The sequence below is a fragment of the Falco naumanni genome, chromosome 1 (assembly GCF_017639655.2).
Source record: "Falco naumanni isolate bFalNau1 chromosome 1, bFalNau1.pat, whole genome shotgun sequence".
Taxonomy (NCBI): Eukaryota; Metazoa; Chordata; class Aves; order Falconiformes; family Falconidae; genus Falco; species Falco naumanni.
The window spans coordinates 90,861,471-90,889,236 of record NC_054054.1 but is presented as its reverse complement, the minus strand read 5'-3'; the positions used below and the strand labels follow the sequence as shown (position 1 = coordinate 90,889,236).

At 54.0% G+C, this 27,766-nt stretch overlaps 1 protein-coding gene across 2 annotated transcripts in view; it reads left to right on the top strand.

Annotated features, from left to right (window-relative positions):
* Positions 1-9,157, top strand: part of RBM19 (RNA binding motif protein 19) — a 70,234-nt gene extending 61,077 nt beyond the window's left edge. For both annotated transcript variants that reach the window (XM_040606171.1, XM_040606161.1), the window contains exon 25: positions 8,766-9,157. The gene's annotated coding sequence lies outside the window, so the exon portion shown is untranslated. The remainder of the gene's footprint in view (positions 1-8,765) is intronic.
* The last annotated feature ends 18,609 nt before the right edge of the window (positions 9,158-27,766 follow it).

Sequence of the window (27,766 nt, the reverse complement as noted above, 5' to 3'; positions counted from 1 at the left end):
CAAACTATGTGCAGTTCAGCCAGCTCCCCACCTCCTTTTGAGACCGCTTAGCGAACCCTCTGTGGGTTCAAGAGAGGTGAGACAGGCTCGTGGATCTCCTTTGTGCGTGTTTGTGGCCGTGGTGGAAACCGGGTTGCTGGTAGGAAGCCTGTTCCCCAGCAACAGCATCTGGAGAAGTGCAATAAAATCACCAGGGAGGCTCCCAGGTCCCTTTGAACTGCACTCTGCCCCCCTTTTTCCATCCACTGAGGAACTCACTGCCCACCTCCACGGTGATGAAACCCCATCCTGTGCCGAGAAACTCATGCAGGGCCAAGAGGGATGAAGTGCATCGCACTGGTGTGCTGCCTGTAGGGAGGTGGCTCTGGGTACTGGATTGACGAATCCTTCACGCTGGGGAGAAATTCCCTGCAGGGCTTTCTCCAGCAGCACTGTGTTTGCTCAACACAACCAAAGGAGTGATTTTGACATGTTCTGGCTCCCATTTTTACAACCAAAGAAGTGACACCAGTTCCTAAATCTCATCCAAGTGGCCCAGGGCCAGCCTGGTTTTTGGGGTGCTGCTAGGGCCGCATGCTGCACATGTCTGAAGCGGCACTGAGCCCACCGTGCTGGGGTGAACCTGGGACTGTGTATCGGCACCGGGAAGCCTCCCCACGCTTGCTGGCGTGTGTTTGTGTGTGTGTTGCACATTACTGCCGGAGAAGCTGTTTTCCTCTCAGCAATATCTGCCTATTGCTGCGAGGTGGTACCCAATACACCTAGCAGTGGGATGCTCATAACCTTACTTATTACCAGACTTTTGTTCAACCCACAACACCGCTGGCCGCCTGAATAGCGAGCGCATCTGGGCCTGGAGCCGACCAATAACCCTGCTAATACATCTGCCTTCCCGGGCTGCAGCAAGTGTCAGGCACGAGCACAGCGCCGGGGCCCTCCTGATGAAAGGGAAGGTGCTTACGTGACCGCAGGAGTAATCCGAGTTGGGTTAAATAACTGCCTGCTTCATGCGGTGCGTCTGCAGTAAGTGCCGGGGCTTCGAGATAACATTTGTTCCCTTGGAGCCGCTCTGATTTAAGGATGCCTCCAGGTGTACGTGCTGTTAACACCTTCTCCAACAGCCAGCCTGAGGACTGAGCCGGGGAATGATGGAAGTGGGGAGGGATGGAGCAGCGCAGGAGGGGCAGGACATGCAGTGTTGCTCAGAGCCCGGACAAGCCCTGTGCTTACAGACCAGTGGGCTTGTAGGGTCCCTGGCTCTTCGTGCAGTCCCCAGGGAGGAGGCTGAGTGCTATGGCTCAGCACCCAGACCTGTAACACTCTGTGCCAGTCCCCTAAACCACGCTGCAGCTCGGGAGCCTGCTGCTGCCTCCAAGCAGCTTCCCAGCCCCCTGCACTGGCTTCCCTGCTGTCAGAACCTGGGGCTGCTGGCTTAGGGCCAGACCCCCAAAATTCAGGGGTGTCCCCCTCCTCAGGGCTGTGGTGTAGAACACGGATCCCTTATGGCAGCTCCAGCACATCTACCCTGCCCTGCAGCAGACAGGCATTCGTGCTCAGTGGACAGGTGGGTAAACTGAGTCACGAGTGTCAGAGCCGCACTGTCAAAGGGGGTGTCACTGCGTCAGCCAAATGGTGACAAGCATTTATTTTTTTCCTTTTTTTGCTCAGCATTGATGAGTGGCATTCCCATCCCACTCCCTCCGTGGCTCCCCACTGCCATTGCCATCTGTGCCGGTGCAGGGGGCAGCAGCAGCAGGACCCCTCAGTGGTGCTGGGGCAGCCCTGCACTGGGGGGTCACTACAGGGAAACAGGACATTAGCATCCAGGGGGGGTGAAGGACCAACCCGCATGGAGGACAGAGGAGCTGGGCAGGGTCCCTTCCAGGCACATGTATCACCCAGCACATGATTTAAGTGAAGCTCTGCAGCGTTGCAGGTTGGGGTTGGATTTTCCTGAGGGTTTTTTTTCCTGTTGTGGTTTTTTTTTCCCTCTCTCCCTTCATTGTCTTTTGTGGTGGGGCAGGTTTCTTGCTGAGTGTCTCTGAGGTCTGCAGTGGCGACGAAAAGGATTAGCGCAAGCAGAGCATGTAGGCTTTAGAGAACAGAGCAGAGTTTGGTTTCAACATCTAATTCAATTTGTTCTGCCGAGATTGAAATATGAAATGGTTGCCAGTCAAACGTTCAAAGGGGGAGGAGGGAGGAAAGAAGAGAAGGAGCCTTCTCAAATTTAAATTTTAATGAAAATTAATTTAACCCTTTGATATGTTTTAAAACATGTTATTTCCCAGTCTGGAAGCAGGCTAGAAAACATTCATGAGGTTGGGGTTTTTTTTCCGTACCTTCAAACATAATGAAGATTTTCTTTTTCCCTTAATGATACTTATCTTGTTGAGCAGTTTGACATTGGTTAATTTTTCAGGCAATTTGGTATCAAGGAAATCTGTTTGATGTGTGCAGGGGGGGGCTGTGTATGTGTATACAGATACGTATGCCTGTACATTAATTATGAAAGTGCTGATTGCAGCTCTGGAGAACAGTTTGAGTTAATTTCTACTCCACAAGCAAAGACTCGACTTCTTTGTTACGTATCGAGAATCCCACACATTGCACCCCTAAAATTACAGTGGGTTTAACGGGAGTTTTCTGAAAATGAGCATATACCTGCTAATTACCCTGAATTAAAATGAATGCCTAAGTAGGTTTGCAGGAAATTCATCACTCCCTGCTGCCACTTTTTTTTTTTTTTTTAGTCCGATGTGAAACAATCTTAATGATAAAATAATGCAAACTCTTTTAACTGTCCATGTAGTTAAACCTGGGAAATAGCCTCCCGCTGGTCCTTAACCCTGGCGGTACTTCGCTAGTTGAACATTATCACAATATGCTTATTTTGTTCAAGAGTGATAATAGTTTCTTTTAGCAGTAACTATTATTCAGAAAGGTTGTATCTATAACAAATGATTACATGCTAATTATTGTAATTGGGCTATGATGAGCTGTGGCCCTGGTCCCCTTGTTTTGCTGGCTCTTGACACCGCAGGGCTGGGGTCACCGTGTGCGCTGGTCACCCCTCAGCTGCCCTGTGCTCCCTGGGGAGACCTGGGCATGTTGAGGGTGCGATGCCCATCTGCTCTGGGTGTCCTTTTGTGGGGGGGGGGGGGGGGGGGGGGGGGTGCATTGCATCCAGGCTGTGCTGGTGGCAGAGAGGAGGAGCAGCCTGCTGCAAGCCCCTGCTCCTGGCCAAGCCATCACCCCTTGCCCTGGGCAGGAGCTGCAGATGTGGCCATCCTGGGGCTGCAGGGGTTATTTCAGGCTCTGGCAGATGGGCTTGGGGAAGTCTCTCTGGGCTGGTGCTTGGCACATGCTTTCCCCACTTTCCCCATCGGAGAACTGAAACCAGTAGTTTACACTCGGTCCTGTCTTCTGCAAGCCCCAGGATATGGTACAGGGTCCCTGTGGGGTCTGCAGACCCCAGGTTGAAGCCCACTGCCCTGCCAGGGGGGCTTTAGCCAGGTTGTGATGGCTTTGTCCAGGGCGAGACCCCGGTGAGCTGGATGGCAGCTGGAGCTGCGACAGCTGCGTCTGCTCCCCAGGCACCCTCTGTATCCCCCTCCCCAGGGCCGGCTCCGCAATTGGATTAGGATATTATTCAAATGCAGCCTTTTTACTGAATTAGAGGGTTAACGGGTTTTAATGTAAAACTAGCTTTACTTTATTGCTGCCTGTTGCCAGAGGCCTGTGTGGGCTGTTATCTACTTAAGGGGACAGCAAGCAAGTCAATGCGCAGAGGATATCCGTCGGGCTGGGGTCGGGCTGGGTGCTGCGAGCTCCTCTGCTCCCAGGGCTGGGTGTCTCAGCTGAGTGATGCTTCCCGCTGCCCTCGGAGCCAGGCGGTGCTGCTGTGCCCTCTTTCATTGCTCAAAGCGACTCATCACCTTTGGAAAACTCTTGACCACAATCTGTGTTGGTTTTCCCGCTGTCCCTTGGAAGGAGGAGGGGGACTCAGCATCGGCATAGACAGGCAGGTAGCATCTCACTCTGCGAGCTGCTCTTTTCCTGAGCTGTGGGCTTGAAATGTTGCTGCTTAGAACGTGCCCCCATCCCTTTGCCCCCTCCACAAGTGGTTTCTTTTCATCACTGTTGCACTGGTCCTGCCTACAGCACTGGATCACAAATTTCAGCTCTTCTCATCCCCTTAATCCCATCTTGCCTTTGCAAAGTCTTCCCCCCCAGTGTGCCCCGCAAGCGCTGGAGGGCCGAGCAAGCCTGTCTCTTCGCAGCGAGTACCGCAGGTGCCATTCACCAGCCCTCTGCCAGGGCTGCAGGAAGAGCTTGCATCCCGCTGCATTGTGCTTGCTGCTTTCCAGCCCCACTGCCGGCTCCAGGCAGGAGCTCTGGGATCTCAAGCCTTCCTGACTGCCTGTTGGTGTTGGCAGCCACCCCCTTCTCCCCAGCAACTCTACCAGCTTTGCTTGTCTGCTGGCAGAGGCAGTAAGTGAGGTGTCTGTGCGTGCTCAGAGTTGTCTTCCTGAGCAAGATGTGGCAGGAAACACACAGGAAAGGTTTGGGCTTGGAAAAAAAACAGTGCTTTGGTTGCTGCTCCCTTGAGATGGAAGAAGTAGTATGAAGGCGGGCGTGCTGCTGGTGGAGCGATGCTTTCCCATGGAGACTTTCCCTCACTGCCTTGGTTTCCCCATTTGCAAAGCACAGGACAGGTCTGCAGGTGGAAGCAGCTGTGTGCTGTGCCCATTGCTGTATCCCTGCCGGGAGCAGCCCTGCTCCCTGCCAGGCATGCAGATTTGCTGCAAACTCCTGCTTTAACTGACAGTCAGGGCTTGTTCTTCAGCTCCTAATCGTCTCCCTTCCACCAGCCTTTTGCAATTGCAAACCCCATTTGCTTCTCCTTTGGTGGAGGATTAGCCAAGGGATGCTGCTGATGCTGCCCCATCTTTTCCCCACCTCTCACAGAAACCTCCTTTACCTTCCCTGCAGCCAGCATTAGAATATTCTGATTGTGTCTAAGGGATCAGACAAGTCACCGCTGGGTAACTGATTGCCACAGGTCAGCCGGGCTCAGCCACAGCCAAGGTGACTCCCAGTACCTGGACCCCATTATGAGAGGGGGCAGCAGCAAACTGGCATCGCCCCAGGCTGCAGCCACCTGCAGGGACAGTTGGCTGCGATGCTGGCTGCAGATCTGGGGAGCACAAGCTTCCCTGTCATGTTACAGCATGTCTGGACCTTACCCTGGGTCGCACCATAACCAGTGTTCAGCACCACTGCCTTCCAGCTTCCACCAGCACCTTCCAGCTTCCATCAGCACCTTCCTTGATGGGAAATAAAACAGGAGAGCGAGCATGCAGCTTTCCTTTCTCCAGAGTGTGTCTGCGTGTGACTGAGACACACTGCCTCCTGTTTTCCCTAAATATATGCATTGGAGAGGGAGAGAAATCGCATGGCAGGGCTTGAGATTTCAGACTTAGCCATTCATGAATAATAATCAGGCTCAGTAATTCACAGTAAATAGGTATCCAAATTGGCTAATAAGGGAGGCTTTCACCCCAAACTGGAGCTAGGAAGAAAGGCAGAGAGAATACGAACAGACGTTGGCTGAGGCGGGCGTGCGCACGGTGTGATGTGAATCGGTGAAACAGAGAAACCGATGCCAGCGAGAGAGGGGAGAGCAGCAGCAGCAGCAGGGGAGATCCCCAGAGAAGGGACGGCATCCAGCCTCCCCTGCTGCGGGGCAGCGGTGGCCAGGCTCAGACCTGCACGAGCTCGAGCCCTACAGCTCGAGCCCTACGTTCCACAGTCTGTAATTAGTGCCACATAATTAGGCGCAGCTCTCCCTTCCAGCCGCAGGACCGTGCTGGGCTGACGGGCCTCAGTGTGCCCAGCTTGTGCATCCCGCCAGTGCTTCTGCCCTGCAGCCCACGCAGACCGGGTGGTACAGCACCGGTGTCATCACGTCCCCACGTGTGACATCCCCAGCTCAGGGCTTAGCAAAGCTGCTGGGACAGCGGTTGCACGCAGTGCTGCCTGTCAAGGGGAATAAGAGTAGGAAGGTAAGAGGGAGGTCTGTAGCATGTGTCAGGAGAGGTGATCTGGGGGGAAAAACATTTTTCTTTGTGTTCATGCAACTAAAATTCAGGTTTTGCTTTGTTTGGTGGTTAATTTTCTCCTGCAGCAGCGAGCAAGGCAGTGGTAGGAGTTGCGCTCGGGCGCAGTGAGGTGGGCTATTGGTCTTCATCTGCTGGCAGCAGGCTCCGGTGGGGAGGAGGCACTGCCCCATGGGCACCCCCTGCTCACGGGAGACAGCTCCGGACACCCGACAGAGCAGCAGCAGTGGGTGCTGAGGAGGTCACAGAGTCCTTCCCTATGCAGATCAGCTGCTGCTTCCCAACAAATGTTCTTCTAGCAGCATCTTAAGATGACGTTAGATAAAGTTAAGATAAAGGAAAAAAATGGAAAAGCACCTCTGCAGATCTGAGCCTGTGATTCAGGCTATTTAAATACACAGAATAGAAGCTCAAAATGCAGCTGATGAGTAGCTGAAGGAAGGATGCCCCTCTGAGGGCCAGCTGTTGCCAGGCGGTGTTTTGCAGCTGCTAAATGACTTTTTAAATTGAGGAGAAACCTATAGCCACTTTTACAGTCCCCTTAGCTCCCTTATATAGGGCAGCGCAGTGGCTGGAGAGCACCACGCTGCTGCTTGGCTGAGTTACCAGATATTACAGTCCCGCTGTCCTACAGCAAGGAATTGCAATGGATTCAAAATAAACCGCAGCAACTCTGTCCAAAGGCGATTTTCCTCCCACCCTTCCACTCCCGTTCCCCACCTCTCCTCTCCCTGTGCCGCTGGATTGAGGACGCTCACAATATTTAGCACACTGCATGGCGTGGAGCAAACAAACCTTTTTTTCTCTTGTGCCCTGTGACTTGGCTTATTTAAGTGCATCAGAAAGCGGGGTTTGGGTGTGCAGAGTGGTTTTCCTTGGGGTGTGATGGATGCTCTCGATGCCCCAGCAGCTGCAGCAGCACAGAGCTGGTGTCTGGACCCCCCAGCATCCCTTCATCCCTTCCCTACAGCTTAAACCATCCCTCACGGCCCAAAACCGGAGGTGGGATTTAGCAGGTGTAATGAGAACAGCTTTATAAGCCACCAGAGATGGAGAGGAAATCATGTTCCTGCCTCTCCTGCATTTGGTGACCTAAAATCTTTTCGGAGTTAAGTGTAGCCCATGTTAGCAGCCATCCCACTGATGCTCATGGGGCTGCAGAAGTTCCTGGGTGCTGCCCTCGGATCAGTCCAGAGATTTTCTGTTTCATCAGCTTAGAAATCTGACCAGAAATTGCAAAAATACACTTCAGTTTCCAGGCAGCCGGCCCCATGGGGCCATACCCTGCCTTTGTGGGGTCCACCCTGTCCCAAGAACCCGGCAGCAAAGGCCGGGTTTAACCTCAGCACATCCCTCCTGCCGAGCCTCAGCAAAGCTGAGCCCCACACCGGAGACCTCGTGTATGGCCGGGGCAGGGATCTCTCATGGCATGCGGGGTAAAGCTTTAATTTAGCACTTTGTGGTCTGATTTCTAAGCTGATGAAGTAGAAAACCTTCTCATGTCCTTTCTCCCCCAGGCTCCGGGTGTGTGTGTGACATGAGCTGCCACCCCGAAGCAGGACGCCCCTCCGGCCGCTCCGCTGCCACTGTCCGTGGCCAGGAGCATCCCGCTGGTGTCTAAACTAACCCAGGTTATTTCCACAGAGACAGACCCTGTGGTGGTGCTGGTGGCTCCGTAACGCCTGATGGAGAGGCAGAAATGGGCAGATCGCAGGCAGGAGCTGTTTTAATTTCATTTTCAGCTGAATGCAGCCCAGTGTGTCAGCCTGGGCTAAGCGAGCCCTGGGAAACAGGAGGATGGACCATCCCAGGAGCAATTTTAGCCACATGTCAGAAGTGATACAGGACTGTGGAGGGGTCACCCTGGGGGGGTCGCAGCTCACCATCCCCCCTGCCCCCCCACCCCCAGCAGGATAAAAGTTGTTTTTTAATTTAAAAAAAAAAAAAGAAACCCACTGTGTGTTCCAGCCGGTGTGCCTGGAGCCCCATGTGCCCGGCAGCGAGTGCGGCTGCGCGAGGCGGGAGGGGGGCAGCGGGGGCGATGGCAGGCAGGGCGACGGCAGGCAGGGGCCTTGGACTTCGTTAGGATTCAGCCGTTAGATCTCTCCTTTCTCTCTGATGGCTGAGTGTGATTGACACTTACAAATTACCCAGCCAAAAGTGTCGAGTCTTTGACCCCTGAGTAACATCTTTGGCAAGCCTGAGATTTGCCAGCATTTTGTCATCTAATTACTACAAATCCCTTGAAAATTCACTGGCTGGTGAATTTTTAATGCGGGACAATTTCAATGTGATGCATTGCCCAGATGGGCACGCGTGCGTGCTCCTTCCCGCTCCCCCCACTGCCTCTTCTCCTTCCCTTTCTTCTCCTCGTTCTCTCCTTTCTTTTCTCCGGTTTCTCCCCGCATCCCGTTTCTTACCTCCCTCCTGCCTGTGTGCCTCTGTATTCACGGGAAGTGACCCAGCATCTCATCCCCTGCCCGGGCTCTCCATCCCGCTGGAGGAGCCAGCTGTGCCAGGTAACGGAGTTGGGCACTTGTGTGTCCCCCAGCCCAGCAGCAGCGTGCTCGAGTCCCCCTCGCTGTCTCACCGGTGGTGGCAGGGAGCTGCTACGTGGCATTAATATTTTTTTTTCCATCTTCTCAGGTCTCTCGCTGATGGATGGAGAGGGAGAAGCCTCCGCTGGGGACCTGACAGCCAGCACACTTGTTGCCAGCAGAGTCCACTCGTCCTGTGAACCTGACAGCTGATTTATGCCATGTGCCCAGGTCTCGGTATTCCCAGCCTTTTAAACAGACCTTGAGTTTGGAGCAGGAGGAAGAGCCCTTGTCTGCCAGCAGCTCCTGCCCGAGGATTGCTTCTTAAATCCAGGCAAGGATGCAATTCCCCTCATCTCAGAAACCGCCCAACCTGGTGCCACAGAAACTCGGGGAGATGGACACTTCCCCTGCTGACCCCAGGGACTCTGGCAGGACCTGCTTTTAATGCCTGAGTTAAATGATAATTTCTGTATATTAAAAGCCAAAAGTATATTTTAAGAGTTTTCCAACCTGAGTCACATCTCAGGTTTGTTTGAATTTGTTTGTTTAATACATATTCGCCCCAGCTATGTAGTTATTTTGGTCTGATAGGGAGATAAGCATATTTTAGGAGGGAGGCCTGGGGTTTGCTGCTTTCGGCTTTGTGCCTGTGTCATTTCTGTCCCCACTCTCAGGCAATTGCCTCCCGTCTCTCCCTTCCCAGCTTTCAAAGGGAAAGAGGCTTTGCTTTTCAACCAGGGTACCGCTTTACATATGTACGCAGCTGATAAAGTATTTTCACTTCGCCCCTTTCCCCTCTGGGAATCGCTGTCTTACGGCAAAACTGTTTTGTCTGACAAGGGCTGCAACAGATTACACGTGTTGGCTGCAAACACAGGGCCTTTTTTTTCCCTTTTTTTTTTCTTTTTGAGAACTGCATACCTTAAAAAAAAAAAAATCTCTATCTCTGCACTGCCATGGTGAGCTCTGCCTTTTGCCTTGTGTCCCCAGGAACAGCCCCGTGTTCAGATCTGCTTGTGGCATCAGACCTCCCGGGATGATGCCTCCCTCTGGGTTGTGTGTCCAAATTGTTTTTCTCATGTGAACTTAATTTGAGCCTGAACCTGCAAAAATGCTGCTGATTCTGTCAGGGCTGGCTGAGTGCTTCAGCTGGTCTGGCCTGGGGTTTTGGCTGTGGTCTGGGGTGGGATTTTTGGGACCCCTCAGTATCAGCATCCTCAGCATCCATGGAGATCAGCAGGACTCAGAGGAACGATGCCCTCATGCTGCTGAGGACTGAGAGCCAAGGTTCACACTGGCAGCTGCAGCAGGGGACTGTGTGTGATGGACTTGGTGGCTTGGGGACATCCAGGACACCCCTTTCCAACCCAAACATGGGCCATAGATTTCTGCCATCTCCTCTAATGGAGCCAGCTGGGAGGGGTGGGGGCTCTGCTTTCCAAGCAGGTTGTTCAGGTGTTAAAAGCAAAATCTTAAAACCTCAGCTGGTTCTAGTGGGAGAGGGGCAGAGCCTTTTCCTGCTCAGTAAGGAGGGTGTCTGTTCCCTGGCTCCATCTCCTGGGCTGCTCCTTCCAGAAATGTCCCTTGTCCTCCCAGCAGCAGGAAGGCAGCACTGGCCCCAGAGAAGGTGATTTTTAGGCATCAAGGATCAAGAGAACGCCAGGATTCACTGTTCAAAAGGTACATACCAGGGCTGAGATATGCCCAGATTTCAGAGGGAGAAAAATTAGGACTCTGTGCAGTCTTAGAGAGGGCAGCCAGAGCTGGAGGGTGCTTTGGAGGAGAGGAGATACTCTGCACCGTGCCACGGGAGGGGTGCAGTGTCTTGCATGCTTTAAAGGAAAATAGAAGATGTTTAGTGATCTGTGTGAAGAAGTGGGGTATGTCACTGTAGATGGAAGGCGGCTCAGGAGAAAGCTGTCCTCCAGGAGGAATGTTAGCTGGGGAATGACATCTGAGACGGGAACCCAGACTAGATGCCATGGGGACGTGTGACCTGCTGACCGCATGAGGTTAAGACTCAGGGTTCGATTTTACCTCCAAGCAAACCAAAAGCAGAAGCCTGTCCTTTTGCGTGGGGTTTCATGTGTCCCAGAAAACCCGGGGTCACACCAGGGTGCCTGGAAGGGCCACACAGTGCAAGCAGCTCACCGCCACCGCTGATGGATGCTAGCTAGCACAGCCTGCTTCCTAAGGCTGCTGGTGACCCCAGCATTGAGCAGACTTTGGAGCCAAGCACCATCCATGAGTTGTGTCACCACTGGGAATGCTTAGACCCAGGGAGAAGCTGTGGTTACCTCAAGTGTTGGTGATCCCACCAGATCCACCTGATCAGAGGGGTTTTCCCTGCCGTTTCTGGGAGAGAAGGTCTCACCAGTTCACCAGTAGCACAGTTTGACTACAGACTGAGGACACCATCCTTCTGGGCACCTGGTGGGTTGGGCATTTTCATGCCTGAGGACACCAAGAAGCGCTGTGAAGCCTAAGCGGCTCTGCTCCAGGTTAGTGTTCTCCTTTCACCACCTCCACATCTTCACTCATGAAATCCCATTGAAGCAACAGGTCCAGGTCCAGGGAATACTTGCTCTCCTCGAGTTGTTTGTGGAGATAATTAACTGTGTGCTCTCTCAGCTGAAACCTGCCAGAGCTGCACGGAGTGAAGGGAGCCTGAGGCCTGCGGCATGGGTGGGGGATGGATGGGGGAGAACCACGGGTGGAAAATGCTCAGAAGGAGCCAGCTGAGAGCGACCATCGCTGCAGCGTTTGCCCAGGTTGGGATGAGCCACAAGCCCAGGCTGCCGCTTCTCCCAGTCTGTAATTATCCCTCAGCTCAAGGCCACTCAGTTTTAGGGGCATCCTTTTCTGTTCTCGGTGCCTTTTCCAGCTTCTCTGTGCCCCGTTCGAGCCGGGGACACGCACTGCATCCCCTCCTGCAGATGTGGACACAGCTCTGGTTTATACCGTGACATAGCAATGATCCTTCTTGGTTCTTTTCCCAGTCTTCCCAGCTTTTCCCAGTAATTTCTGACCTTCAGCTTTCTATTACTTCACCCCACTCCTGTTTCGTACAGGGCCAAGTCTGATAGCTTGGAGATGCTCCCAGTGGTCGGGGGCGGGGGTAAAACTAGTGGGTCACTACCGGCGGTTCAGCCGCCTGCTGCATGGGGTGATGCTGCTGGTCCAGGCAGGGCCACCCGGCCCCAACACCTGCCCAGCGTCGTCCCAAGCCTGGAAACATCCCGGTGCCCACCAGCAACCCGTGGCACTCCATAAAACCCCTGCTCCCATTGCACTGCGACGCCTGGGTAACTAAGAAGTAATTAGTGCCGCTTGCTACGGCAAGTAATACCCAAATGTCAAAGAACAGCAAAGCTATTAAGACCTGTTTTTACTGCGCCTTTGCCGCTGAAGTCTCCGTGTGTGCGCTGAAATTTGGGGGGATGAATCCAGCCCCGAAGCACTGGGCTAAGGCCCTTCCCTTGGCTGTGCTGCTGACAACCTGCTCCCTGCCTCAGTTTCCCCTCCATCAGCTCTGTAAGGGATCCGCTGTGCCCTACGTGGGGAAAACAACACAGTTGTGTGGATGGGAGAGGCCAGATCCTGCCCCGGGGGATGCAAGGCAGGGTATCACTGGCTGAGGTGTGTCAGAGCAGCTCGGCAGCCAGGGGAAACCTTTTACTCTGATTTAGATCCTAAAAATCAGATGAGCTGTAATAAGCAGAATGGCTCTCCCTGCTCGGGCACCACCCGAGTGCTCCCACGCTCCCAAACGTGTGTGCCTGAGGCTACAGCCAGGTTTTCGGGGAGCAGGCAGGGGAACAGCAGCTTGGCTGGGTGCAGGCAGGGCGCTGGGTCCCACGGCAGGACCGCGATGCACCAGCCTGCTTCCCGTCCCTCCACCGAGCAGGAGAGGGAGAGAGCGAGAGAAAGCGGGAGGGAAAGGACATGTCAAATCAATCATATTTAAACAAAAGCCTGTTCGGCCCAAGGGCCCTTTTAAAAGCTGCTTATTTAATTAAAAGTCCCATTTTCCATATTTATGGCCCTTATTCAGTTAAATATTAACCGCCTGGGCCAGGGCTGGTTTATTCTTTGGGAAGAGGCAGTGTTGGGAGGTTCATTAGGGGTTTATCAGGCAGCCGAGGCACCCGGCAGATGGAGGGAGGGAGGGATGCAGGACAGCACACGTGGGCTCACGTCAGTGCCTGGAGACCACAGGGGTGGCACTGCCACCGCCCCAGCTCGTTGGAGCCACCCCCCATCACTTTCCGGCGGGATGCAGGGAAATGGGGTTAAAAATAGGTGACTGGGAACTGTTGGGATAGCGTGAGAGATGGGCAGGCATAGTGCATGCCATCACATCAGCTCCTGTAGGAAACAGCCTGAAATCCAACCAGATTATCCGCCCTAAATTGTGGCAGAATAATCATAAAAACACCCCAGTTTTGCCCTGGCGTCATGAGACCATCAGTGGCTCCTGGCCAAACCCTTCCCAGGGCTGTGGAAACAGGACTGTTGTCCCCCAGGATGCTATCCCAGCAGCTCAGCAGGCAGTCCTTGCTGGCCTGTGAGAACCACAGCTGTGCTGGACGAGGCTCGGCTGGGTTTTGGCAGCTCAGAGTTGTGCAGGACCTCACTGAGGGTTCATCAGCCAACCATGGTGTTGATGCACCAGCCTGGCCTTTGAGAGCCAGAGGCAAGGACCTCTGGGGAGGTGGACCTTGCTGGTAGACACAGCTTGGAGGAGGGCCAGAGCAGCACAGCTGGCTGCAATGAGCCTGTGATACCTTCAGAAGATGTGGGAATGAGTGGAACCTGAGGCTGATAAAGGCTCCTCTCGAGGGGAGGCAGTGAGATGTGGCTCCTGGGATTGAGCTGGTTTGTTGGCGCTCCAAGGAGAAGCGGCGTGTCCTGGTCATGATGGCAGCAACAAGAGTAAGCGGAGTGACCACTGTGTCAAGGAGAAGGTGCTGAGCTGGGGAGAGATGGATGGGCCTGAAGGCTTTGTGCATAGGTGGGGGCTGGGATCCAGCTTGTGCTGGGTGAGGTGTCAGTGCTCTTCTTCTGGTGACTCTTCTCCTTGCCTGCTGGTGGCTGTTTCCCCTGGCTGTGTCAGACAGGTGCTTGGCTCAACGCGGTTGTGGCCTTAGTGAATATTGTCTATGACTTGATGATGTCTGTTTCATCAGCTCCCACTTGGTACTGGGCAAGGGGCTGGGGGGTCTCCTTGGCTGGGTAGTTGGTAGATCATTATCATGTGGCTCTTGTGTGTCATTTTACAAGGCAGTAGGGAAGTAACAGAGCTGACCTGGGCTCTGTAGCTTTGCTGGAAGCAGGGCTGGTTGGGAGAAGCTGGCCAGGCTCATCATGTAGCTGTGGAGCTGGAGCTGGCTCAGGAGCTCCACTCGTGGGCCAGCCTAACTGGAGGGGGAAGGTTCCCTAGGCCAGAGGTTTCTCTGTGCAAAAGTGTTCTTCCTCCATGTGCTGCTGGTTGTCCTCCCGTGGACCCATGGGCAGCTCTTGCAGGGCAGGGCGATGGCTTTGAGCTCCCACCGTCAAGGTGAGCCTCCCCATGGGGAATACCACGGGGTAGAGGAGCAGCCACGCTCCCAAAAGTGTCCATGGAACCCAATGCTCACCCCTGCCCTGGGGTAGGCTGTGAAGCCCTGGCAGGAGAAGCTGCTGGGTCCTCCTGCAGTGCGGGATCCCGCACGACATCCTGCTTTATATGTACTGGGAGATGCCCTGGGGAGGGAAGGTCTCCTGTGAAGGCTACAGAAAAGTGGGCAGATACAAAAGCTTGCTCTGAACTCTGTCCATCCTTGTCCCGTTGTTTGTTTGTTGGGTTTTTGTTTGGGTTTTGGTTTTTTTTTTTTTTTTTTGAAGAGAGTCAGTAGCCCTGTACAGCCCCATGGCACCCTGGCATGCTGGGTACCACCATGCCAAGGCAGGGGATGCGGTACGGGGGGGGGGGGGGGGGGGGGGGGGAGAGGGGGGGGGGCAGACACAACAATGGGAGCATCTCCCCCTCCACCGCAGCACAGTCAACACAAACCACACTCTCCTCTTCCTCTCCATCAAAAATAAGATGACACCGGCCAGGCAGCAGAGCCCAAAGGGTCCCCTGCATTGGGAGGGTGGTGCTGGCAGGGCAAGGCATGAAACTGAGCCAGCGATTTCCTCCGGGGAGTGGAGCGGTGAGGAGGGGGGTACGGCTGGGGGGGTGGGGGGGATGGCAGGAGAGGGAGAGACACCGGGTTATCAGAGAAGTGTGAAGACAATAATGCAATCTGACATTTCTGAAATGAGACCCCCCGGTTGCCCTGGCAACGGCTCACGTGGGACCAGCTCCCGGGAGACGGCTCCGAGATGTGCTATAAATGATGTTTGATTAGAATTTAAATCATTTAGGCGGAGAGAAGATAGGCCTTTTGTCAGCGCGGGGACCCGCGGGGGTCAGCCACCCAGCAGCTGGCTGGGCGCGCGTCAGCCCCGGGCGGCATGGGGACTGGGGCGAGGGGTCGCCTGGGGGGGCCATTACTCCTGCCCTTCCCTCTGCTGGGGGGGTGCTGACCTTTCCAGCCAGGAGAAAAGGGAGCTTGAGGCCAAACTAAACATGGCGGGGGAGGAAGATGCTGCATCCGAGCCCTGGGAAGGGAGCTGGCATCTCGACAGCATCACCTGAGTTCTGCTTTTTTTCCCCAGCTGGTGCTAAGCCACCAAGATCCTCCCGTGGCTTCCATCAGCTGAGAACCTGGCCCTTGGCTTTTTCAGTGCTCTAATTAAGATAAAAACATTTCAGAATCAATTCTGCCTCCCTAAAAGTTTCCTTAAGGAGCAAGGAATGAAGCATGTTATTACATCCAAGTGGAGTGACCGCCCCAGGAGGGCCCAGGTTGCCTTCAGGGATGGGTCCAGGTTCTCCCCACCACCCGCAGGCCATGGCCCAGGTAAGCTCTCCAACATCCAGCCCTGTTTAGAGGAGCTGTTTGGGGCAGGAATCTCGCTGGACAACTGTACACTAGACATTTCTTGCTCTTTCCAGCTCCTTGATGCACGTAGCGAAGTCCTTTTTGCTGTACAAAGTCTCCCGTGTGATGAAGTATTTTTTTCTGGCTCCAGTGGCTTGGAGGACTTCACGCATGGAGCAACGGAGATTGAGACTGGGTCAGCAGCCGTGGTTTATGTTCCTGTCATGCCAAAACCGCAGTAACTGGGTTTATTGAAGGAGGTCTCCAGGTGGTGGTAATGAAATGCAGGAAAGTCAGCTGGGGTGCAAGGTCTTTGCTGCAGCCTCCTGGTGCAAAGGGGTTGTAGTTCGCTCTGGTTGTCAGCTGCCAAGGACACCACTCAGATTAAACCAGTCTTGCTCATCCAGTTCCATTAGAAGATGACATAAAAGCATCTGGACCTTCTTCTGAGGTGAGTGGTGTGCAGGGATGGCTACCATCAAAGCCAGGAGGCAACCCTATTTCGGGAAGGCTGGCTCCTTGGAGAAGGCTCCTGTGCTGCCACGCTCTTGGTGCCTACCCGCAGGAGATGCCTTGGGCGCATTGGGTGGGGGCTTCTTGAGCAACAGTTGCTGGTTCAGGTATTGGAGGCTGATGGAGGCTGGGAAACGCTCCATTAGCTGGGCATGGGAGCTCCATCACTCTGAGCCTGACCAAGATGCTTTGCCAGCCGTCCTCGAGGAGGAACCCAGTATTAACTCCTTCCACCGAGCATCCTGCAGGAGAAGCCATGTGTTTGCTTTAATATAAACAAGACTGAGCCCTGGCCTGAGACTGAGGGAGGAAGAAAAGTGGCTGGTTTCCCAGTTGGTGGGGGAATGGCGTTAAAAGCAACCCAGCAACTGGGCATAGACTTTCTTCTCAGAAAATTTTTAAATAGCTTGCGCTTTAATGCCATGGTTTAGGTTCAATGAATCTTTAGAGCTTGCTTTTCAACTTCCCGAAAATGCCATCTGATCATGAAATTAGAGCTAAACTAATAAGTCTCAACAAATATTAATCTAATGAATTTAACTTCTTTCTGTTTGTGGACCAGCAAAGAGGGAATTGCAATGTTCTCATATGTATTAATTATCTGAATGTATTCAACAAACCTTTCCTGACCGCTCTAATTGTGCGGCTTGGTCATGAATATTCTAACTCCAAGTCTTGTTTCTGGGTTGTGATCACCCTATAAATCGAACTACAGTTGCCCGTTGGTTTGGGCAAAGAATTCAGCCGAGGGGAGCATGGGTCTTGCGTGCAAGCTCTGAGCTTTGGTGTGGGCTTTACATTTTCTGACAGTCTTTCGTCTCGGATGGACTCTCTGAATGTCTGCAGGATGAGCTGGGTGGGAGGAAAAACGTTGCAGAGTGAATCGGGTTTCAGATCTGCAGGTTTCTTTGTGTTAGCCAGGGTGAGGGATGCGCAGGGCTCAGCTTGGTGGCTGGGAGATGCTCCTTGACACCTCTGCGTGGTTTTGGTGAGCGTCACTGCAATTATAAAATCACTGATGAACATCTACGGTGTCTCCAGTGAAGTCTGTGGCATTGTACTGAGTTGCTGGGTCGCTGGCTTAGTCGGTAAATATTCTAGTCACAGTGGTGTTGAGGTATTCCTTAAACGCGCAGCACAGCTCTCATCCAGGCAGTGTGGTGTTTGGGCTGCTCCCCAAATTACACGAGCAAGCTGGGAGCTTTGCCAGCAGCAAAATCACTGGTCCTGTGCTTGTGCACAGCCACGGAGCCAGCGTAGCCATGGGGGGGGCAGGTGGGTCAGACCAGGACCACAAGAAACCCAGTCAGCTGGGGTCGTCCCCCTCATGGCTCTGCCTCTGCAAATGGAATGGGCTTGGGAAGCCAGGGGCTTGCTGGGCAAGGCTCCTGCTTGCTTCCTTGAGGGGCAGAGTGGTGCTGCTTCTCACTGGGTGGGAGCATTATTTTAATTAATAGCTGCTTTGCTCAGCTTTGGAGCATCTCTTCTGGGAGGACACCTGGGTGGGTGGCAGCACAGCTACCCTGGTGCTTGCGAGGCTCTGGCAGGGTCCAGAGGGCTGGCACCAAGGGGCTCTTGGGGTTGGATTTTCCTCCTCCAGCCCATCCTCTGGAATTTGTGCACCCCCTGCTCGGGAAGAGGGGCTGGTTTGGCTTTGCAGGCAGGTGATGTGCGGTGCTGGGAGGCATGTGAGCAGGAGATGCTGTGCAGGGCCAACTCTGGGCCCCAGCTGCGGTGCTGGCAGCGAGACCCCTGTAATTGGCACATATGCTGCAAGTGCAAACACGTTACAGGAATGGGCTTGTCATCGGCAGGTCTGTGCCCGCCGTGCTGGGTGGGAAGGTGTCCTGCAGCTCTGCATGCCTGTGTCACCCTGTGCACACTGGGTTAGAGCTGCTGCACGTCTCCAGACCCGATGGTGGAGGTAGTCAGCAGAAAAGTCAGTGTTGTGGTGTGCAGGAGCCCAGCGCCTGCCCTTTGCTTGCTGGACCATCACTGGCTCCAGCAGGCTGATCTGAGCATGCTGAGGGTGGAGGCTGGACAAATGTGTTGCTTTTTAAATTAGCACTGGATTGATTGGGTTTGTAATAGGGAGCTCTGAGTGGCAACCAGCACCCAGAAGGCTGGCTGTCCTCTTGCATTGCCCAGGTGGAGATGTGCAGGGCTCTGGAATGGGCCTTGCTGATGTCCAGCCCTTGGAGGCTTGTGGAGCATGGGGTGGGTGGGTTTTAATAGGGACTGGCTGTAAAACGGGGATCCTGAGGCTCACTTTACAGTCAGTGCCTCCACACAGAGCAGGAGCATCAGGACAGGCAGGGTAACCTGCCTCTGGTTTGAGCGCTCAGTCCAAGGGTTTGGGTCCACCATGGTGGCGGGGGAAGGATGCTCAGGCCCTGCCTCTCCTCTTGGGGGCTATTCTGATGCTCTGTAGGCTCAGAAATGCCTCCTGCATCCCTGTTCCCCTGCCGTGGGCGGCTGTGTGCTGCCCAGGGCCGATCAGGCAACCTGGGTGCTCCCTCACCAGGAGCAGCACCAGGCACGAGGAACCCAGGAGAAATGACCCTTCTCAGCAGACTTGCAGCTCGGTGAAGGATGCAGAGACAACTCAAACCACTGTGGGTTCCCATTGCAAGGCCCCTCTGGGTGCTCACTTAAAGCTGCAGTCCCCAGTTCGCCACCCCACCTTTAGATGAAGCCCCTTCTGTCACCAATATGCTTACCCTGCTGCCTTCCACCTGTGTTGTCCTGAGCTGTTATGCTCAGCTGGAGTGGTGGCGTGGCAGTTTTAAATGCACTATACATTGAAGTCCTCTGCCACCGTGTCCTGGGCAGGTCTGCCCAGCTGGCTACAGATGTGCTGCTCCACGGAGAGCTGTTCCCTCCTCTGAGCAAGGGCAAGAGTCACCCATCAGTCCTCCTGGGGAAACAGCCTGGCAATTAAATCTTGAGATTCCCTTTGACAGTGTTTGGAAACACCTCCCTCCCTCCAAATCAAACCACTTGGCTGGGCAGTGAATAAGGGTTAATCACAGGCAGCTTGCCCTGCAGCTGGATGGGACTCAGTTAATTGTGGTATTTCAGTTGTGGTATTTCAATTCAATCATGCCATCGGAGCTCCTCCTTATGGTAATTTCTCCTGCCCCTTTTGTTAGTGCTGGTGCAGGTTGCTTCCCACCCCCAGCACTCCTGGAATATCACTGGAGGCATTTTGCTTTTCCTTCTCCCTGCAGCCAGACTGGGTAGGGGGACAAGCCTCAGCCCTGTGCTGGGGGACAGGCAGGCTCCTGCCCTGGTGCCAGAGGTCCTGCAGTGGATGTGGTGGCTGGCACAGGCCAGGGATGCTCTGCAACACAGGGATGCTCTTCTGCACCCTCCGGCTCCTGGAATTCCACCTGCCTTGTGTGACCAAACCATGGGGTCGTTTGCTGGTTCAGGGCTGTGCCCTCAGCCGAGGAATACAAGCCATGATGTCTCCTTGTTCTCCTGCACATCTCCCGCTCTCCATCCTGTGCAGAGGGCTGTGAAACCTGCTGGGTGGGAGTGTGGGAGAGACAGGAGAGAGTCAGTGGCTGCACATGGTCTCAGGCCGTGCTCTGCTCTAGTACAACATCTCCAGGCTGCTTTAGGGTGCTCCTCCTACAGCATTCAGCCTGCTTCATGCAAACACTTGAAATGCAAGATTTCTAGCCTGGCTCCTGCTCTATTTCCCTTGGAGGCCTAGAGCCTTCCTGCCCTCCCTGCAGGATGTGAGACCCCTCAGTGGGGAGAGGTATGTCTCTGTTCATTGATGCTCCCCTATGCTGGTGGGGCCCAGGACGCTCCTCTGGAATTTGCAGCCCCCCTGCCACAGGGCAGGTCCATGTGCTGATGAGGAAGACTTCAACCTGTGTCCCCAGGGGTCGGCATGGCAAGTGTGTCAGAAGTGGCTTTGGTAGCTTTGATAAAGCTCTTGGTTGTGTATTGCCCAAAATGCAGCAGTCTTCCTATGGGAAGTCATGATGAAATTCTCCAGGAAAGGTGTCCTTTCTGGTCCCCGATGCTGGCCTTGCAAGCCACCAGCTTTCCCTGGGAACTCCTCTTACCAAGACAGTTGCTTTTTGGTGGGACCAGGAGGAAAAAGTAACTGGGTTTGGTTCGGATCAGAAATGAACTGAACATCATCTGCAACGAATCCCCCACCAAGCTTTAAGTCACTTGACAAAAATGCCAAACATTTTTTTTTATTATTTGTTTGAGGATTTGGGTTTGTGGTTTTGGGTTTTTGGTTTTTTTTATCTTGCAGCACCTTGCTTTCAGCTCATCCCACCCCTACAGCACAGGGTCCCTGGAAATGTTTCCCTGGAGTACCACCTACACCAGCCCCTGTATCCTCCTGGGGTGTTGGTCCCTGGCAGAGCATCAAGTAGCAGCTTCCTGAGCTGAAGTGGCCCGAGGTAATAAAGATAGATACAGAATGGACATAAAACTAAATATATTGCTGCATCTGATTAAATCTAATTATTTTTGGCAAATATTAATGTTCCAGCAGGACTGTCACAGGAGCCACTTCAGCACTCATTGAAATATTTTTTTTTTCCTTTTAGATCTTCAGTTTGATATTTAAAATGCCCACCCATGTCTGGTTATCCCTCCATGGGAGACGCCACCTGGGGCTGGGAACAAGGATGGGGAGAGGCAGCCCTTGTCACCTCCCTCTGCCCTGCAACACCAGCTGCTCCCCTCTTTCCTTGCTGGCCACATGGGCACAGCGGGGGAAGAGCTGCATTTGCACCCCAGCTATCATTTGAAGTGTCTGCTAAGGCTGGGCTGGCTGCGGAGAGGGCTTTCCCAAGGGGAAAACAACCATGCAGGGAGCTGGAGGGATCAGCAGCTTGGTTTTTAATGCAAACCTCTTGACTTTGGGAAGGGGAGCTGCTGGTTGTGGTGGGCTGGCTGTAGAAAAACCTGATCCTTGGCAACTGCCACAGATGCTGGGAGATGATGCTGTTGCACTGGTGTAACCGTGTTACACAGCAGCTTTCCCAGCATCACGACTTCAAAGAAGCTTTCTATCTTGGAGAACTGCCTCTGCTTGGACACAGTGGGGCCAAATCCAGCACAAGTGCTGGGGAGAGGACCTGGTGGGCTAGAAAAAGGGCAGCCTCCAGCTTGGCTTGTGGGGGGAGCTGGCAGTGGTAGAGGAAGCACGTTGGAGGCTGATGGGGATGCGCCGTGGGAGAGGGTTTGCTCGGTTATAGCACATGGTCCTACTGCAGCTGGGGAAGTGGCTCTGTGCTCCTCCGATCTGCAAACCACCTTCGCAGAGAGGAGAGGTCCCAGCTCTGCTTCCAGGAAGGCTTCGATCAAAGCACAGGGAGCCGGGAGCCGCTGCTGGAGTCAGCGGCTGGCAGCCTCTGCATCTCCCTGGACCTTCTCAGCTTGGGTTTGCAAAGTGCCAGAGCCTGTGACCTCCCACCAAGACTTTGATCCTTCTTGCCCATGACGTCTCCAGGAGGAGGAACAGCCATCTTCCCCCTTTGTTCGGCTCCTCACAGCTGTGGCTCCAGCGAGCAGCAGCGCAGAAATGACTGATGGCAGGGAGGGAGGCGATGCTGGACGCCGGGATGCCCGGGACAGTCAGGGACCAAGTGGATGGGCTTTGCTGCGTCGTTCCTCTTACCGGCTGCTGAACTGAATGAAGCTCTTCTGCTCCCAGTATGGCTTTCATCTGATGTCCTTTTCCCAAAATGAACCTCCGGTTAACACTTTCCACACCCTCAGCAGCAAAGCGACAGCGGCTGTCAAATCTATCTCCTGAACCCTCCTGATTTTTTTTATTTTTTTTTATCTCCAGACATTTGCTGCTTTCCCTTGTATTAATGGAGGCATCTTCCATCACCAAAAAGCCTCCAGGGCAGAGGCAAATGGCATCAATAGCTCTGCAGCCTGTCAGGAGCACATGCCTGCCGGAGAGCACTGGGAGGAGGGACAGCGTGACATGGGGAGCAGATGGGGCCAGTCCTCTTCCATCACCCCTCGCCAGCAACAGCCTCAGCCGGTCAGTGCCTCTCAGTCCAGATGGGGCTTTCCCCACCCTCGCCTTGTGCTGCTTGCTCTGACCCTTTGGCACTGTATCCTTCCTGCAGTTCTATCCCCATTTTCCCCTTTTCTCCTGTAACATCTCCCCTCTGTGCACAGCTGCAGCCCTGGCTGGCCCAGCTCTGTGCCTTTTGCTCCATCTCCCCCTTGCTCTTCAATATTTAGCGTGGGAGCCCAGGTTTGGGCTAGCTGGTGCTTGAGGAGCATCATGCAATAGCAGAGCATAGCGGTGATTGACTTGGGGATGCAGTGAGCTGGGGTGAAAGGTGGTACAGGGTGGAGAGGAAGAAGAAAGTGGGTGTCTTGCCAAGAAAACCCACTTATGCAATTGTCTACAGCTTGAGAGGAGAAATACCTTCATTTCTCTGTGGGAAACCAGAAGATGGCTCCATGTTGCTGCTGCCTCAGCAGCAGAGCTGTTGGGTCCTGCTGAGACAGCTGTGTGTGTGAGGAGGTGTGAGACTGGGGTGGCTCGGGGTGTGTGAGGGCCCACAGCTGGTAGGGGCATACAGAGGTGGGACCAAACACTGATTTCTTCAGCAGGGTCTGCAGGAAGATAACCTGGAGCTCAGCAATCTGCCAGGCACTGATCCTGCTGCCCCTCTGCTGTGGGTGATGGGGACCTGGGGGGGTGGCACAGAGGGGTTCTGGCTGCTTGGTTGTGCCAGGGGAACAGAAGATCTCAAAAAAAAAAAAAAAAAACAAACCCAAAAAAAACCCAACAACAAAACCAAAAAAAACCCACCCACCCATGCCAAAGTATGTTTGGATAGCCATGCTTTGCTACTGCTCTATGCTTCCCAGCTCTCTTCCAGCTGAGGAACACTCCTCAGCATCTCCCACCTGGTTTTCCCTGGGCACAGGGGCTGAGATCATGCCACAGCCAGCATGCCTGGTGCAGGGCTGCAGAGGATCCAGGAAGCCCGGCGATAATAAACAACCAGTTAGTGAAGCTGTTTTGCCAAATTTACACCCGTTCCCAGCAAAGGGAGGGGGGGCAGGAGCCACGGCTGCTCCCCCTTGATGGCGGCATCTATCACCGTGTATAAATGGCCGTGCTCTAGGAGGTATCGAGCGGCATTTGCAGAGAAGGTGCTGGCTGTGTCACACACACACACCCTCCATCGTCCATCACCCAGCCAGGGACGGCACCGGCATCAAGTGTGAAGAGCTCAGGGATGCTTTGATAGCGGCAGGATCTGGCCCAGGGCTCTGCCTGCCTCCCTCCCTGCCACAGCAGCCAGAAGGTGACGAGGGTGACGGGTCCATGCAGGACACAGGTGGATGGAGGCTGGGCAGCGTAGCGAGGGGCTTCATGGCACACAGCCTTTTAAAGGGAGTTTTAGGGCAGCTGCTGCCAACTTTGCAGAGCCCCATGGGAGCGGGCAGGCAGCTGAGGCAGCAGCAGCATCGCTCCAGCTCTTTGCTTTTCTTCAAAGCCATAGTGCCTCCTTCTGTCTTCCAGCACTTGTTTTGTCTCTGTTCCCATCTCCTCTTTGCACGTACCATTCGAGTGGCTCTTGTTTATTTATTTTCTCTAACAGTATCAGGCTACAAGTGGCTGAACAGTTAAAATGAACACCATCAAGCTTCTTTTTCTTTTTTCCTTTTTTTTTTTTTTTTTTTTTTTTTTCTTCTGCACCCCCCCCCTCTCCCCTACATTCACTCTGGAAATAGGGATCTTTGCTCTTCTCTAGCTGGGTTCCCAGAGCTTGGGGTCTGTCCCCTTCCCTCTGTCCCCTGCTAAGCCCGTTGACCAAACATCAACCAAATTCAGTGAATGGGGAGAGGCCTTAAAATGGGGTGCTCCCCTGCCTTTGGGGGTGGCAAGCAGGTGCAGAAGATCCTTTCATGTCTTCACAGAACTCTAGGAGAAGCGAAGTGACTGCTTCTGCTGGGGGAGCAGTGCTGGGGATGGGTGGCCACCACTCCTGTGGCTGGAGGACCTGGCTCTTCTGCTCATGCAGATAGGGGAAATCAAATTTTGAGGCACCGGGCAAGGATTTGTGTGGATCCCACTTATTGTGTTGTGCTTCTAGTGCTTTCCTCGCTTTGGCTTGAAATCCCCCACGTTCCATCCTGCTGGGATGGAGATGGCCGAGTTCTGCTCCCACCTTCTGCAGGAGGTTGTGCTCTTCTGGACTTGCGATGGGAACCAGGGTAAGTTCTGTACTGGTCCTGGGAGCACAGGGTGGCCCTGAAATGTGACTCCTGGCTGGGCTGCAGGGTCACATGTGCTTCAGTGGAGATAGGATGGGGTTTGCAGCTTGAAACCATCCCTGGGGTGTGATGGATGCTGACACACGTTGCTGTGGCCCTGAACTTTACCTGCACTATATAAATCCATATCCACACATTACAGATGGATTAGGAATTAATTAATGCAGCTGGGTTCCTCAGAGTTTAGTCCTCAGAAGTTAAACTGACAAACTTCAGGCAAAAGAAAAGGTTATTTCCCCCTTTTTGAACTATTTTTCTGCTGCGCTGGCAACCCAAGCATCCCAACAGCAGAGCACCCTGGAGCCAGCCTGCCCCAAACCATGTGGGAACGTGACAGATCTTCCTCCTCTGGCCAGGCTGAACATGGAGCAAATGAGGGAAAACCAAATGAGATTGCAATCAATCCTTTTGTAATCTGTGGGGTTAATAGAAACATCACAGCTGGATTATAAAGAAATACATAGCATTGCCAAGCCAAAGCTTTATGAATTAAGTCCCCTCCCTGCCATTTCTTTCTTCTCCCCCTTGCCCCAACAAATAGAGTGGCTCCACAGCCACAATATTTTAATACACTCAAAATTAAGTGATTCCTGAGTATGGAGCGTGTTTAGGAGACAGCGGTAGGCGGGAGCCAGCTGTTGAAGTAAACTCCAGCCCGTTAATCCAGCGCTGCCTCACTGCAGCTCAGAGCATGGGGCAGAAACTGTGCCTGGTGCTGCTGGGCTGGGGCATCGTACCGGAGGGGGCAGCTGCCCCCTAAGCCCTCTGTCAGCTGCAGGGCTTTTGTGTGATGGAGCCCAGCACAGGTGTGAGCCTCTCACCATGGCCTCGGGGTTGGTTTGGGAATCACTGTGGGGTGATGCTCCAGCCCAGTTCCACAGCAGGCATGGGTATAAGACCCGGTCCATTGCTGGGGTAAATGGGGTTTTGGGGCTGGGGGAGCATCCCCAAAGTTGCCCTGGCATCACGCAACCACAGCGCACAGTCCTTGTGCCCCGCATCTCAAATCTTGGGGCTCCCCAGCTGCAGGGGGCTTCCAGACAGGTACGTGGGCTGGGGTGAAGGATGCTCCGAGCTGCTTCCCACCTCGTGCCACCTCTCCCGCCCGGTGGTGGCTGAGCATGCTCCATCCCCATCCTCCCCCACGGCTTTCTTTCCTCCTTCCCTCACAGCTGCTTTCTCCTTCTGCTCCTGCTCCCCTCTCGCTCCCTCCACTCTGCCTCAGAGACATACATAACTCTCCCGTGAAATATATACAGTGTAAATATATAAAAAGCCGGCGTTTGCCTGCTGCTTATGTATTCATGAAATAGTAAATAAATTTTATGGGATAATGTGAAGGCTGCCAGGGAGCAGGAGGATGAAAACTAACCCCTAATGAGCCTCCGTGTCAGTTTGGCACACTCGGGATCGATCTGCCGCTTCCATTTAGCGCCCGAGTGTGGGGGTGGAGGAGGCGCTTCCTCAGCGTGGCCCCAAGCATCACTGGTGCGACGCCTTGGTGATGGTCGCAGGGTCACAGGCTCAGCCGAGGGGGATGGTGATGGTGGGGTGGGGGGGAGTGGGCTGTGAGGGGCTTGGTCTGGATCAGACTGAGGTTTGGGAGGATGCAAAATGGTGGGACATGGGGGTGCCTGGGGAGGGGAGGTTCAGGCTTGCGTGGAGAGGAATGCAGGGAGGGATGCAGGAAGGGATGCAAGTTTGCAATGGGAGGGATGCAGGCTTGTGTATGAAGGATGCAGGCAGGTTGCAGGCTTGCACAGGATGCCAGGTTGCAGCACGGATGCTGCCCTTGGCAGGCAGGCAAGCAAGGCTGGTGAGAGGGCTGCAGAGGCAGGGGACAGCCAAGTCAGAGCCAAGCATCATCTTTCCTGCTATGGCTGCTGATTTTGGCCAGGCAGGCAGACCAGCTCAGGAAGGTTTGGGCTCCATCCTTCCACCAGGATGCTCCCCTGGTGAAAGGCAGCTGCTGGGGCTTGCTGGTGAGACTGGCTGGAGGAAGGGCTGAGCAGAGCTGGGTTTCCTCTCTGCAGTTTCTCAAGGCCTGCAGTTGTTCCTGCGCAGCACCAGCTCCCTCGGGGATGGAGGTGGGTGAAGGCTGCCCCAACCACTGGCACACTGTGGGGCTCCCCTTGTTCCCATTATCCCATCCTGGGACGAGTTAAGGGGGACACAGGGTGTGGGGAGCACTGCAGAGAAGAAGGTCTGGGTTTCACCATCCCAATGACTTGAGCTTTGGGAGGACCCACAAAAGCCAGCGAGACCCTGGGCACCCTGCGGCCCCGTGGGGCTCAACCTTCCAGCAGGGTCTGCCCCGAGATGGGAAGGGGGAGATGTGTTTGGGGGGCTGCGGGTGGAGAGCAGCGAGGGTTGCTCCGGTGCCAGGTCTCCCACTCCCATCTGCAGCAGCAGGTGAGGTTTTGGGGTTATTCAGGGTATGAGAGGGCCTGTCTTTTGATTCAGTATTTGAGGAGTAGTGTTGTATTTCATGTAGAAAAGCAAGAAGAAAAGAGTGCATACTTCCAAAAACCTGGAGACATGATGACTGCTAGACAGCTCTGCACACTGCAGAGCTTAGAAATAATAATATGGGGAACCCACCTGCACCCAGGGAGGATTTTTAGGGGTTTTGTAGCTAAAAACCAGCCTGGGTCAAAAAGAAAACAGAAATGTTGGTTTGGTTAATGTGCTCAACCGCTTGCAGATCAGCAAATGTGGCAGTGCCATCTCGGGTGCTGCGCTGCAGCCTCGTCTGCCCAGGTATCACAGCAAAATTTAAGGCTGATCAGTTGTTTTGGGAATACGAAGGGGTCTGAGAAATATTTATATCCATAAATATGTTGAGGCTTTATCCTCTTTGGTGCATCCACTTTTGAAGCCACCTTTGGGTGCAGCACGTGAAAGTCCAGCAGGAACCACAGGATGCAAGATGCTGAAGCTGGTGGAAATTTGGCACCAGATGGCTTTTCCATGGAGAATTGTTGATTTGAGGGAAAAGAAACATTTCCCAGCAGAGGGGTTTTGCCGGCTCCTTAAAAAGTGTAGTGTTGGGTTGGATGCCGCAACATTTCCCCTCCGTTGTCGCCCACTGTCCGCTGTCGTCTTTGCAAGGCTGAAGTAAGCCACGGGGGCACAGCAGCTTTGGTAAAGTCACAACGTTTGGAGGACTCAATGGGATGTTTCATTCCCGATGGCCACCCTCACCTAGAGGGGAGCTGGAGCCTGGATCTCCAATGCTTTTCGTGCCTCCTTGTGAGATGCCTCTTGCAAACCACTCGTTCAGCACCAGGCCTCAGCCCCACACGGCATCAGCTCCTTCCCCCAG